The sequence below is a fragment of the Chinchilla lanigera genome, unplaced genomic scaffold (genome assembly GCF_000276665.1).
Source record: "Chinchilla lanigera isolate Chin_1 unplaced genomic scaffold, ChiLan1.0 scaffold00019, whole genome shotgun sequence".
Classification (NCBI taxonomy): domain Eukaryota; kingdom Metazoa; phylum Chordata; class Mammalia; order Rodentia; family Chinchillidae; genus Chinchilla; species Chinchilla lanigera.
In genome coordinates this window covers 7,831,417-7,844,652 of record NW_004955420.1, presented here as the reverse complement: position 1 = coordinate 7,844,652, position 13,236 = coordinate 7,831,417, and the positions used below count along the sequence as shown (strand labels likewise).

Genomic DNA, 13,236 nt, shown 5'->3' with positions numbered 1-13,236 from the left:
TAGATCTGTGTGGATAGATCCTGACAGCACCAGAATCCGGCATGGTTTCTTTATTATAGAAAATAAATTCCCATTAAGCCATGGGCAGCATGATCAAATTTTAAAATAACATTGGCACAGTGGCTACATCATTTTAACTGCCCTTCCTGCCAGACTAGTTTATCTGCATGGCAGCCACTTCACTCATTACACTTACCACCTGTCCAGAGGGCTCTCTAAGCTCCATCTCCAAAGCAGTTTGAGAGGAAAGCCTTGATGTGTCTTGTTTCATGTTGACACGTACTGTGGCATGGACCCTGTATGCTTTCTCTCCTCAGTGCCTGGCTCTGAGAGCCATAAGATTCTGTTTTAAAGGAGGCAGGTTAGGGCCTGAGAGGCTCATGAAGAAAGAAGGGAAATCCATATGGTTTTAGAGACAAGCTCATTTGCTTCGTAACTCTGCAGTATCTTCCCACCAGATAACCTTACATGCCATTGATTAGCCATATCAAGAAAACAGGAGCGATTATCTTGAGAAAAAAAAAAAATCAAGGAGCTCAGCAGCTTTTCAAACCCAAAGGCTGTAAATTATAGCACAGTGATAGAGTAGCCAGAAAATTTGGACAGGGTTTTGCAGTAGCCAGGCATTATGACTGCAAATTCTAGATTCACTTGTTTTACAGCCCTTAATTGTTGTCAGCTGCCTTCCCAGAGATTAACACCTTGGCATGGGTAGCATGACTCAGTCAAGCAGCCTAAGTGCTGTCGGCCCCTTCGCCGCTGGGGGAAAGCCAGCCCCAGGTGGGCTTCTCTAGCCTACCTCCAGCGACTGGAACTGAAAGTCAGTGCCTTGATGAGAGTGCTGCTTTTAGCTCCTGGTCATTGCTCTTCCCGCTGTAGCACACCATGTACACCACCTAGTAACATGAAATATCACCACACAACCAACCAGCCATTTATGCAGGGGAAAGAACAAAATGGGAATTTAACACATCAACAAAAACAAAGTTTTTAAAAATCAAGAGAGGGTCCTTGACTTAAGAGTCATGAATTCAAATCAACAAGGTCATAGATTACTAGAAATATAAACTTGTGCTTACTAGTTATCATCTCAAAGTTATTTTTCTCTTCTGTAAAATGGTAATAATGATATATTATACAAAGTTACCGAAAGAAAATAATGAGACAATGTCATCAGAACCGTCTGGCATGGTGCCTAGCACCTGAGCAACGTTAGTTCCTTTTCTCATTTAGGAAATGGTTCATTCTCTGAAGCCAGGTATACAAGGTAAAACATCACAGGTATTTTCCACAAGCTATGTCATCGCTAAAGAATTTTCTTAAATTTGAAAACGGGTATGCAGATGCTACTATAATTTTACCTTTCTCTACATTTTAAATATCTCTTTTATTGCCAGTAAACTGAAATTTGCAAAGCAACCCAGAAAGCTAGAATTATTTAGGAGTAGTGGAGGCTATTAAAAATTACTTTGCATTTTTAAATTAATTTTTTATATTAGCAATATACACATAACATAAAATTAATTACTTATTTTTCAGTATTGGGCATCAAACTCATGGCTTTCACGTTGAGCTATCTCCCCTTCTTTTTCTTATTTTCTGGTTTGAGGCAGGGTTTTGCTAAACTGTTAAATTGCCTAGGCTTGGCTTGAACTTGTGATCCACCTGCCTCAGCTTCCTAGAGCACTAGAAATTACAAGCGTGTGCCACTATGCCTGGCTATATAATTAATTACTTTAACTATTTTAATTATACATTTCTGTGGCATTAAGTAGAGTATATTGGGATTATTGTGTGACCATCACCACCACCTACCTACATTTTCATTATCACAAACCAAATCTGTGTACTCATTGAATAATAACTCTACCCAGTGCATGGCACCCACTATTCTACCTTCTGTCTCCATGAATTTAACTATTCTAGGTAACTCATATGAATTATTTTGTTTCTTTAACTGTCTCTTCTCATGGGCTTCTTCGAATTATTCTGGACACCTAACTTCAATTTTGTTGCAGTGTTGTGTAAGCTGAGTATGAATTTATTTCATTATCTTTCATCTCAGGGGAGATTCCAACATTTAAAATTGCATCTTTATTTAATCAAAAACTAATCTTCCAATAGAAAGTGACACTGAAATGGCAAGGAATTTACAAAGTAATTAAAAATTTTCCAAGAACAAATATTGCATCAATAGTAATTATCCTTGAGACAGCATATGTTCATATGCAAACAGGTTGGGTAGGTATGAAGAGAAAGAAATGACTGCTACATTAATTACCCAAAATAAAATAACACAGGCTATTATCTTCATGTCATGAAATTATTTAAATTTGAACTTAGAGAATCAGAAGTTTGAGTTACTGAATTGAATTACATTGTCATTTACACGTGAACATTTTTCTTTACGTGTTACTTTAAACAAAAAGCTTTTCAAATATACTTATTTACCACGTGTCAACATTTCTGCAAGCCTCCCAGTCTTTCTAAGGACCACTCTCAGAAGCAAACCATAATAGGAACTAAATGATATTTCCAAATCCCAATAATTTCCTCTCTAGCCTCTCTTCTGCTTGTATTTCGGAGTCAACCAACACTGGCTCGACATCCATTATATCAATTATGCGGCAATCTGGTGAGGAGAGATTATTACTTCCATTTTATAGTTGAGGTCAAGGAGGCCTAGAGACTTTGCTCTTTTCGTACATCTCTCATGGATGCAGCCTCAGGCTCTCCAGCTTTAAATCTCATACCTGCTTTTCCAAAGGCAGCAGTGTTGCATAACTCCAGGGGTATCACGTGCTCTACACAAATGCCGCTTCTCTTATCCATGTCATTGTGCTGTTGTTTGTCTATGAGCCTAACTTCCTTCAGCTTATAATCTAGTGGTACTGAATGCATTTTACCACAGCTGTCTGAATATTCTTAATTACCTTGATATAGTCCAAACAACCCCACGTGTCGCTAAACTGAGTAGAGGCAATATTGTTGTTGTTGTAGAATATATCACGTGAGATCATCATCCTGGTACCAAATTATTAAGGAAAAGGTGAAAATTTCAGTCAACTGACCAAATGCTTTTCTCATAAACCCCATTTTGGAAGCGGACATTTGGCTATATCTTGCATTATGGGACAGTGGATTGGTTACATGATTACAGTGAAGTAGAGCATGGCTCTGACTGGCTGGGAAGAGAGGTGTTGCGGGATCCCAGAATCTACACAGCACCACTTCTCCAGACCCTGTGCGTGAGAAGTTCTTGCATGTGCCTGTGAAGTGTACACGGCATAAAAGGCCACAGACACCGTGAACAGCCTGCTACCATGCCTCTTCATGGTAGCCTACCCCGTACCTCCCAAGCCCAGGGTGTAATTTTAGTTTTGTTTTCAGTGTTTCTTCTCTTTTGTTTGGCCCAAGTTTGCTGTGCAGAGCCATTTTCTCTCTTACTCTCCACACACATTTTTTTCAAATAAACTTTGTCACTGTTTTTAGCTTGCCTCGTTCAATTCTTTGTTCAAGACAAGAAGGACGTGGAACCAAGAAGTATGCACCCCCAAACCTGGTGATATTTAATTGGAGAACTGTTTCTAAAAGAAAGCTACCTGATAACGAACGATAGTATGTTTCCCTTAGTAGAGCTGGGAGTTACTACTAGGTAGACTGGGTTGTCTTCATGAATTCAACTATTTGTCTGTCTATTCTAAGACTTTACATACACTACAAAAACTTGGGGTGAATTCTGTTTTCTTGTTGGTAATAGAGTTGGTGCCAATTTATACATCCCCTTCAGCCATATGACTGTCAAATTCTGATTTCTGTGGCTTAGCAACAAGAGAGAGCCTATGAAACAATAAGCCTAAATATCATTCTTATATGTCTTCAAGTTACCAGGGAAACGCTGGACATCCTAAAGTATTTAGATCTAAAAAACTTTATATTTAGGGCTTTATTTTTACAGCTTTATATTTAGGGCTTTCATATGTATATAAATATATTGTTTATATAAATATATAAACATTCAGTTAAAGCACACAACTGAAGTTTTGCATCTGTCTTGTTTGTGTAATGTAAAACAAATTGATAGATTCAGCATAGTATGTTGCATAGATGGCCCCTGTGGCGAGTATTTCTCTTCTTTTGACATCTCAAGAACAGGAAATTCACTTGGGATTAACTGAAAGTCTGTATGTCATATGTCTTCTATGTGTTCTTTGAGCCTATATATTCATTTAATTAACATTTCATAAAGTCGAAGATCATACTCTCTCCCTGGACTGTGAAAAGCATGCTGTCTGCTGGATTCACTGCCACTATAACTGTATCTCTTCTGTCAATAACAATGCTTTATATTCATTGGGTTTTAGACCAGCTTTAATATGAACTTTCTCCCCAGATATTTTATAGTACCATATAACACAATTAACAAGCTTAGTTTTATAAGCAGTCTGAGAGAGAAAGGGAAGGTAAGAACTGTTAGCCATGAGGGAAAGAGATGTTTCTGGGTGAGATCAGAAGAAAGACCAGGTGTCAGTGTGATGGCTGTCACTTTAATACCTACAGATGTCAGCACCAGCTCCAATTAGTATTGACCTCATAGAAAGAAGTACAGCTTCCTGAAAGCTTAAATGGCCTTTGGAGAAGAGAAAGTTGTTAGCAAGTCTCCAATCAGCAGAAGTGAAATTCTAACAACCTGAAACTAATTGGGGGTGAGGAGCTAAGTGTTTCTCTGGAGGTCTTAGTCTGGAGCTGAGTGGCTGGGAAGCTGCATATGTTTTGATTTTTTTTTTTTTTTCCCCCCTCTGGTACCAGGAACTGAACTCACAACCTTGCGCTTGCCAGGCAGATGCTTTGCCGCTGAGCTAAATCCCCAGCCCCTGTCTTGATTTTTTATATGTGACCTAACATGACTAACTAGCTTGCCAGTGACCACTGGCCACTAATGAGCCCTGGGAACAATGTGCTGGACACATGGGGACTGTGAGTGAGGAGGAATGCCTGTGTAGGTTTCTAAAAGTATGCAGACTCTTACAGCATTGCATCATGCATGTTGCTTTTGGTCTCGTTTACTTTTTTTCTCTTCCCTTCTTACCTCAGTCAAATACTCATTCCATAAGCTTCCCTAAAATCCAGGAAGGACTTGTGCTGAGCATGGAGGTCAGTGGGATCCATAGTGATTTTGTTTAGTACTCTAACCCAAGCCATGCAAATGCCTTACAGAGGCTCCTGAACATAGCACCTTTCAAGCATGTGAACTTCCATAATCATAGAGAGGGAGCATGAGCATCGGAAAGGAATTTGTTATTATGAAGTAATGTCCAAGTACCATGTGTCTCAAGAAGGAGACACTTTCTGAACACTGGATCCTGAAATATGCCCTTTGCAGGTATTATCTGTAGAGTATTCTTCACATTCACCTTATAAAAGTACACATCATTGTTATCTTTACTGTACAGAGGGGAAAACATACATAGAAAGATGTTTCTCTGAGCTTGGTGCCTAAATCCTTAATTCCACTATTGTCCTGGCTGGTTGTAGGTTCTTTTGAGTTTAGTAATTGTGACCTGGCATTCATCCACAGCTTCTCTCATCACTAAGTACCTTTAGTAATGACTTCATCACACTTGATTTCACACAGGTCGCAACACTGCCAAAATCATAGTGAATTTTTTTTTCATCATATCTATCTTTACTGCCCAGATCCAGGTTCATGGCAGCCATTCCCTTCAGTGTATATACAGGGGCTTTCAGATCAAGCAGCGCACCTATCCCGTAGTGAGCACTATCCTCTCAAGAACAGGCTGCTGAGATAGTCAGCCAGGAGGTTCTTTTATCCCTTTAGCTAGATGGTGGTAAAATTCACAACTAGGCCAACGGCCTTTCTTCTTGGAATCAGCACATAGGAGCAGAAAGCATAACAACACAAAATTGTGGGGTTCCAATGACAGCAACAGATCTCCACTATGTTCACCTTAGAGATCTTTTGATTCTTGTTCTTTCCAAGGACTGGTTTTCAGTTTTCCAATGTGCGCTGTGAATTACCCTCTATTTTACCATTAGGTGTTTTTGCTTGTTTGTTGTGAAGATTGCAAACTTGATTTTGTTATTTAAAAGAAAAAAATTTTTTTCATAGTGCTAGGGATTGTGCCCAGGACCTCACACATGGTAAGCAAGAGGTCTGCCACTAAGGCGCATCCCCAGTCTTTTTCAAAGTTTATTTTTAGACAAGGTCTTGTTAAATTGCCCAGACTGGTCTCAGACTTGCTATTCTCCTGCCTGTTTTCCCAAGTAGCTAAAATTACAGGTGTGCACCACAGTTCTCAGCTGGGAAATAACTTCAAGTGAGCAGTAAGAGCCCTGACTACTCTAGTTATACTAATTGGGTACTTCTTTATTTTCAACAAGGTAAGCCTAGCTATTCAAGTATGTGCTCTCCATCTGCAGTTTCACATTGTACTCAAGAAGGATAAGTTAGGGAACAAAGCTTTTCCACTTTTAAGGAATGAAGGAGGTCAAGTACACAGAAAATATGTTTAAGAGGCCAAGAGCAGTATGAGAAAAGTCACAAATGTGAGAAAATGAATCAAAACAGGAATCAAAGATGAGAAATAGATATTTAGATGGATACATCTTCTAGAAAACAGCTCCCCTAGTATACTCATCACTGATATGTATGTTCTATCCAATGACATCACCAGTGACACATTTTTTAGTATATGCTGAAGTAAGCACATGTTTGACACTTTTAATTTAATATAATTTGACGTCCTTAATCTGTCAGAATGGCATATCAAAATGGGTCTTTTAGCTCGGGTAATTAAAAAAATCAGCTCTTTGAAATTTTATTTTAAAATGAACTTGAGAATATTAATAAATTTGATTACCAAAGTGAGAAGAAAATTTCTGTTTTAAAGTTTGCTTTTTTCATTCCCATGGAAAACCTGGTGGTCAGGAAATCACACATGCAGAGTGACTGATAGTGTTCCAGATGGACTGGCTGCTTCTGTGCTCCGTCTCAGTGAATTCACATGCCCTGGATCACTCTACCTTAAGACATTTTCTAATTCGATATATCTACATTTTGACAATAACACATCCATTGAACTGTCATTTTTTCCCAGCCACTTTTCTTTTTGAGAAGAAAGTTACCAGAGAAAGGGTAAGCACAAAGACATCCTTTCCTAACAATTCCTTCTTTTAAGCGCACTGTGTAGCAGCTGTATGTCACGCTACTTTCTCACTGTCCCTGTTGCTTTTCAGTAAATTGCAGGAAACTGTTGCCTTTGTTCTGTTTGAGCAGCAGTCAGTATGGGTGCACCCACCCTCTGCCTCTTTAAGCCCAGCTCAGCTGGGGTCCCTGCAGATGCAGCCCTATAAAGCTCTTAGAACATTCCAGAACAAAAAGGGCACTTTAGGGAAGTGTAAGGAAGCTGGCTTTCATCTTGGCTACATGACCACTGTGGAAGGACTCTGGCGGGAGCCATGGACACTTGCAAGCATATTGTACCATAGTCTTGTGTACATCATGTGAGTCCGCCCTACCTAGCTGGGTCTGTGCCTCAGTTGTATTTTAAAATTGAATTTCCCAGCTCCTGACAGAATCACAATGGTCTCCTCATAGCCTCAGCCTTCCTGGCTGGGAAGTAACTTTGTGTTTTGTGTCTCTCTTTAGCTATTGACTTTTTATCCTGTGTCACCATAGTGGGAGCAGGACTAATCTTGCTCCAGATCGCTCAGTGTACCCAAGGGCTTTGCATCCCTTTGCTGTCAAGGCTCATGCCTTGTGTTTACTTCTGAGTTGGCTCCCACTCACTGCATCAAACTTTTCAATGCTGACAGCAGACCAAGACTGACCAAAGCCACACACCGATCCTCACAAGGCAGCCCCCCCGGTTCCATGCATCCTTCAGTTACAGAGTCACCAATGTGCATCCTCCTTCCCCTGTTTTCCAGCAGCAAAGACATTTTAAAGATCTCATCATACCTTATAACTACATTCACATCTTGGGTTATGTTGGGCTTCTGTGCATCCAATCATGCAGAGAGAATCCTGCGCTTCAGAAAGTAAGAGTGCACCATGAAGCTGTTCAGAAGTATCTGCAGGGAAAAATCCAAATGGCAGTGAACAAGAACCCATTAAAAACAGGAAGCATAAAGCTTTGTCAAAATAATGGTTATAAATAGCATTTTACAGATAAGGGAAATGAGGCCCTGAGAGTTATACAGTGGTTACACAACTGCATGTTATGCACAGAGGCTTAGAACATAGGCTTTCTGATTCCAAAGACCCCAAATTCTGCCTTTGCGATGGCACCCTAAATGGTAGTGAGTACAAGTTCCTTCCATTCTTCAGACATGCCCCATGTCCAGAGCTATCCTGCAAGCAGTCTTTACCTCTCTCATTCAAAGAATGAGGGGCAGGCTGGAGCACTGGCACAAGTGAACCCCCCTAACTTTGCTGATGAGAAAAAAGAGACTCTGAAAAGCAGTGTAACTTCTGCAAGGAAATGAGCTAGTCACTGGTAGATTCAGGACAGAAGCTTATTTTTCTCCAGGCCCAGTTCAGAGCTTTTTGTATTGGACCCCCACATTTTTCGGCCCATTTATTATAATTTTTAAAGACAGTTTGTCCATAAATTCACTGATAAATAGAGACAGAAATGCCATTGATTTCTGCAGGAATATTTCCCAGGAATATCTGTATTTGAGACGAGTCCTTTGAAAAATATAGGGGAGATTATACATGAAACTTTATCTTCTTTCCCTCCTTTATTACACTTGGATAATACTAAGTGATTTTTCCGAGTATAAATCTGTAAAGACAAATAAAACAGAAAAAGAATAAATAGTGGTCACTATATTTTAAGGAACATTTAGAAAATGGGAAACAGACTGCTGGAAATATGGTAAAAGTTAAAAAACTTTTAAAATGGGACACTACTGATGTACTCACTCACTCATCTTGAAAAATATGTAAATGAGTCAGGAATAGGGCAGCAAGGATCTTTGTGTGTCAGACTGAGGTATCAGTGTAATCCTACAGATTTAGTCCACAGACTGTAAAAGGGATATTTGGACCCCCAGGTCCTCACCTCTGATGTGATGCCAGGTGAATGATCCTCCCACCCCCAAAGGAGATGATGGGCTTATCCTCTGGAGAAGTTTGACCAGGGACCTTGGAGAAATTTGATCAGCTTAGGTAAGGGTAAGGCTCCAGGAAGTATATAGAGCAATTAGGAACAGTATGAGTATTGAGAGGTCAAATCCCAAGCTCATTTCTTCTGTCAGGCTTCCAGAAGGTCTGTGAGAAAGTTCCACCTCACCAATTCTCTTGGGCAGGGATAGACTGTTTTCTGGGAAGACTGGCAAGCTTCAAGTAAGAGATCTATAGGCATTTTGGAGAACTTGATTGAAGAATCTCACAGTTAAATCCACCTTTTGATGAGTCCCATCTCTCCACCCAGAGCTTCCAATCAGTACTTCACTGTTTCACTTTTACTTAAGAACAGACCGTCAAGGGTGCACACTCATTACATACTCCACATTCTCACCGCCTTGTGCACTAACACATAATTATCATGTCAACACTTTAGCTTTTAGAAATTATCCATCAGTTGCATGTATACCTGTACACAGATATAAGTACAAGGGTGTTCATGGATAGCTTACTGCATGTGAAAAAATTGGAAACACTCTAAATATTCACTAATAGAGGATATTATGGAATTGAATACATTTTTAATTTACTGTAATATTATATAACTATTAAATAATCAAATATATGGTTGATTCATGGTTGAATGTCCATATGTTATGAGTGAAAAACATCATTGAAGTGTGTATAGTTTAAAAATATTTTGTCAAAAGTAAAAAAAAAGAAAAAAAACTACTAGCAGTTTATATTTAAACACACACATACACACACATATTGAATACAAAAAGACCAGTGGAGAATTAAACAGAGTACTAAGAGCAAGAGAGGAATGATGATGGGAAAATATTTGCTTTTCATTTTTCCTTTTAAAAATATTTTTGGCAGTACTTGGAATCAAACCCAGGGCGTTGGCATTAAGCTACATCACCAGCACTATGTTTTGTGTTTTTGTTTGTTTGTCTTTGTTTTTAGATTTTATTTTGAGACAAGGTCTTGCTAAGTCACGAAGTTGCCCAGGTTGGGTTTGAACTTGTGATCTTCCAGCCTCAGTCTCCTAGAGTGCTGGGATTAGGGCTATGTGCCATGACACCCGGCTTGAACCCGTTTTTCACAAGCTTGTTTTGTTAACTTTTAACACACCTGTTCCTCATTTAACTTTAATCCATATGCACAATAAGCAATAGTGTTGGAGAACAGAACAATGCTTAGCTCAAGGTAGCAATCAATATTTATTGCCTGAACAAATTATTTCTATGAAATATCATAGTAAATAATTCACCTCTGCTCAAAAAGGTACTGTTTTGTTTTTTAAACATTGCTTTGTGTAGTTATTCTGTGAGCATGTCAGTTTAATCTTGGTTCTTTAAGGCTTACAGAAGTACTTTTATTCGGTTGGTCAGACACACCTATCTGTGTAAACAGCACCATTAAAACCAAGAGACCAATAGCAGCGCAGAATGAAGCTTCAATTAATACAGAAGCAATGACAAGACAAGGAAATTGCCCGTTTCTGCACCTCTACAAGGGCAGGTCAGACCTCAAGGTTCAGATGAATGTAGACAAGTGATGAATGACAGCCTCTGGACTACACTCGGTTAGGGTCTGAGCTCGGCACCAGACTGGGAATCCATCAGTGCCTTCAGCGCCTGCCTGACACCATCACTGGTGTGAACTCCAGAGGGAGCCATGCACTGCTGATGATTTTCCTCTCCTGCCCTGACTATCCTGCCGCACCCGGAGCAGCCACACTAGAAAGCAGTAATTGACGGCTTTGATTTACAAAAGAACAACCGCGGGCGGTTGTCTAGACTAGGGACAAGCTCTTGTGGATGTGAAAACTGGGCCCTCTCAATAAAAGGGACTTCACAGGAGTGTGAAGTTTTGTTGTTTTTGATTTCTTCTTTAGAAGGAAAAATATATTTGAAGACATAGGCAAAGGAACTTGCCAACACTTCCCATTTTTTGGATATCCTGTAATTTATTTTAAAAATTCTTCTAAATTTTGCTTTCTGACCCATCGCATCTTTAGTTTAATAAATAAGCTATAGTTATAATTGTTTAATGAAGAGCAAGACAGATGGTCCAAGCTTTCTCTCTGTGGCTTTGTTAAGATGGCCTAGGATGGGCACAGTTCTGGAGACTTAGAGAAACACAATGACCCTAATGGGAAAGTACTCCTGTGTCCATTTTAGAAACAAGCTAACTGACCCACAGTGGTGGTATTAAGTAATTGGCTCAAGTTCATGAATTAACATATGGTAAATCTGGGATTCAAAAGCTGCAGATGCTGCCATAGTGCTTCCATTCTACTACTTTCATTGCTGTCTTCTCTTTTGCCTTAGCACTAGATAGAGTGTTTAAAAATAGTAACTATAACATACCTCTAAAAATTAGTAAATGATGAGCTCTCTGCTAAATTTTTCATTGTTTGGTAACAGTGATTGGGTTGAGATAAAGCAAAAATTTTCTGTAAAGCTCTATACAGAATTCAAGAAGTGCATAGTCACAGACCTGTGCTGAGGTTACTTTTTGTTTAGCTGAGATTTGGCTATGACTAAGTAACAAAATGCCAGATCCAAGTTCTAATTTATGATGCCTTAAGTAATAGCATGTGTGTGGCTGAGTCGTCAATTCTCCCATGCCTGTCTATCACTAGTACTACTGAGGGGATGGAGGCTGACATCAATGATTATTAAGGCCCCCACATTGTTGTTTTTGCCTAGGGGAAGAATCAATTGAAGATAGAGAGAATCCACACCCACTGGGCTTTTCATCATTTTCTTTGGGCTGATTCATGACCCAGTGTTTTTTTAACTAATGCTTTTTTTTTTTTTTGCCACAGTAGTGCTATGGGGCCAATTCCATATTTGTTCTTCTCTCAGAGGGCGCTGCTGTCTAATGCTTTACCATAACTCTTTGAACTGCAGGCCAAGTTTGGCTGACCCTTCATGGAGCACCCATGCCTTGGCCACCCCATGTTCCCTGTTTGGCTCCAGCTTCCCTGGACTGTCCACTGTTCTAGTCATGCTGCAAACATCTTCCCAGCTGCAGCAAGAGGCACAGTGGTGTGTTGATTTGTCTTGGCCAAGATGCAGCCAAATATTACTTCTATAGTCTGGAATTTTCAGATAAAGAAATTTTCCCTAATCCACTTTCAGCTACCCTTCACTGTCCAAGAACCTTAGATTTTTCATGGCAAAGTGAAATCTCTTGACCTGGCTTTTTAGCATCCTTCATTCTAGGTGAGGTGATTACAAAGGACCAACCATTGAATTAACTTCCAAGGCCTATAGCTCTCCGATTCTCATTCTTCTTTCTCTGGACTACTTTATTTATTCTCTTTGGGAGGGCAAACAGCAAGGTTCCTGGGGGAATGTTATGGGATTGGTTTTTGAGATATATTTACTTCCTTTACAAGAAGGAGGTAAAAACAATGCAGGAAATTTCAGAAGAACATTAAGAAGTTATCTAATTTCACAGATTTTAGATTTGGGTGCAAAGTAATGAATGACAATAACTGCTTGGAAGGTATATTCCAATAACTGATTGGAAGGTATGATCATGCTTATAGTAACTTTTTTAGTTACATTTTCTTAATCAACAGTCATCTTTGGATTGGTTCTCCTCAGCCTCCTTCCTTTAGCAATATCCAGTTACACCAGTAAGGTAGTTTTATTTCTCTAAATATCTGTTATTAGTTTACTTATAAATTCATCAGATATGAATGCTTATCAAAATATTAGAATATCTTATCAAAACAGGTACAATAAAAGTTAATAATAACATTAAAAAATATCAGCATCACTAGTTTTTTAGGGAATTTCCAATTAAAATTACATTGCAGAGGGGCCAGGGATATAGCTCAGTGGCATAAGCTCCTGCCTGGAAAGCACAAGGTTGTGAGTTCGATCCCTTGTACCACAAAAAACAAAACAAAACAATAAAAATTACAATGTGGTACCACTCGACACCCAGTAGAATGACTTAAAAAATGAAAATACCAAGTGACTGTAAAGATGTGGAGCAACTGGAACTCTAATAGATTGCTTTTGGAAAGCAATTTTCCAAAATCTTATTAAATCAAA

At 39.2% G+C, this 13,236-nt stretch overlaps 1 protein-coding gene across 2 annotated transcripts in view; it reads right to left on the bottom strand.

Annotated features, from left to right (window-relative positions):
• Window positions 1-13,236, bottom strand: part of Kcnmb2 (potassium channel subfamily M regulatory beta subunit 2) — a 366,796-nt gene that overhangs the window by 319,547 nt on the left and 34,013 nt on the right. For both annotated transcript variants that reach the window (XM_013513318.1, XM_013513320.1), the window contains one exon: window positions 7,982-8,094. The gene's annotated coding sequence lies outside the window, so the exon portion shown is untranslated. The remainder of the gene's footprint in view (window positions 1-7,981; window positions 8,095-13,236) is intronic.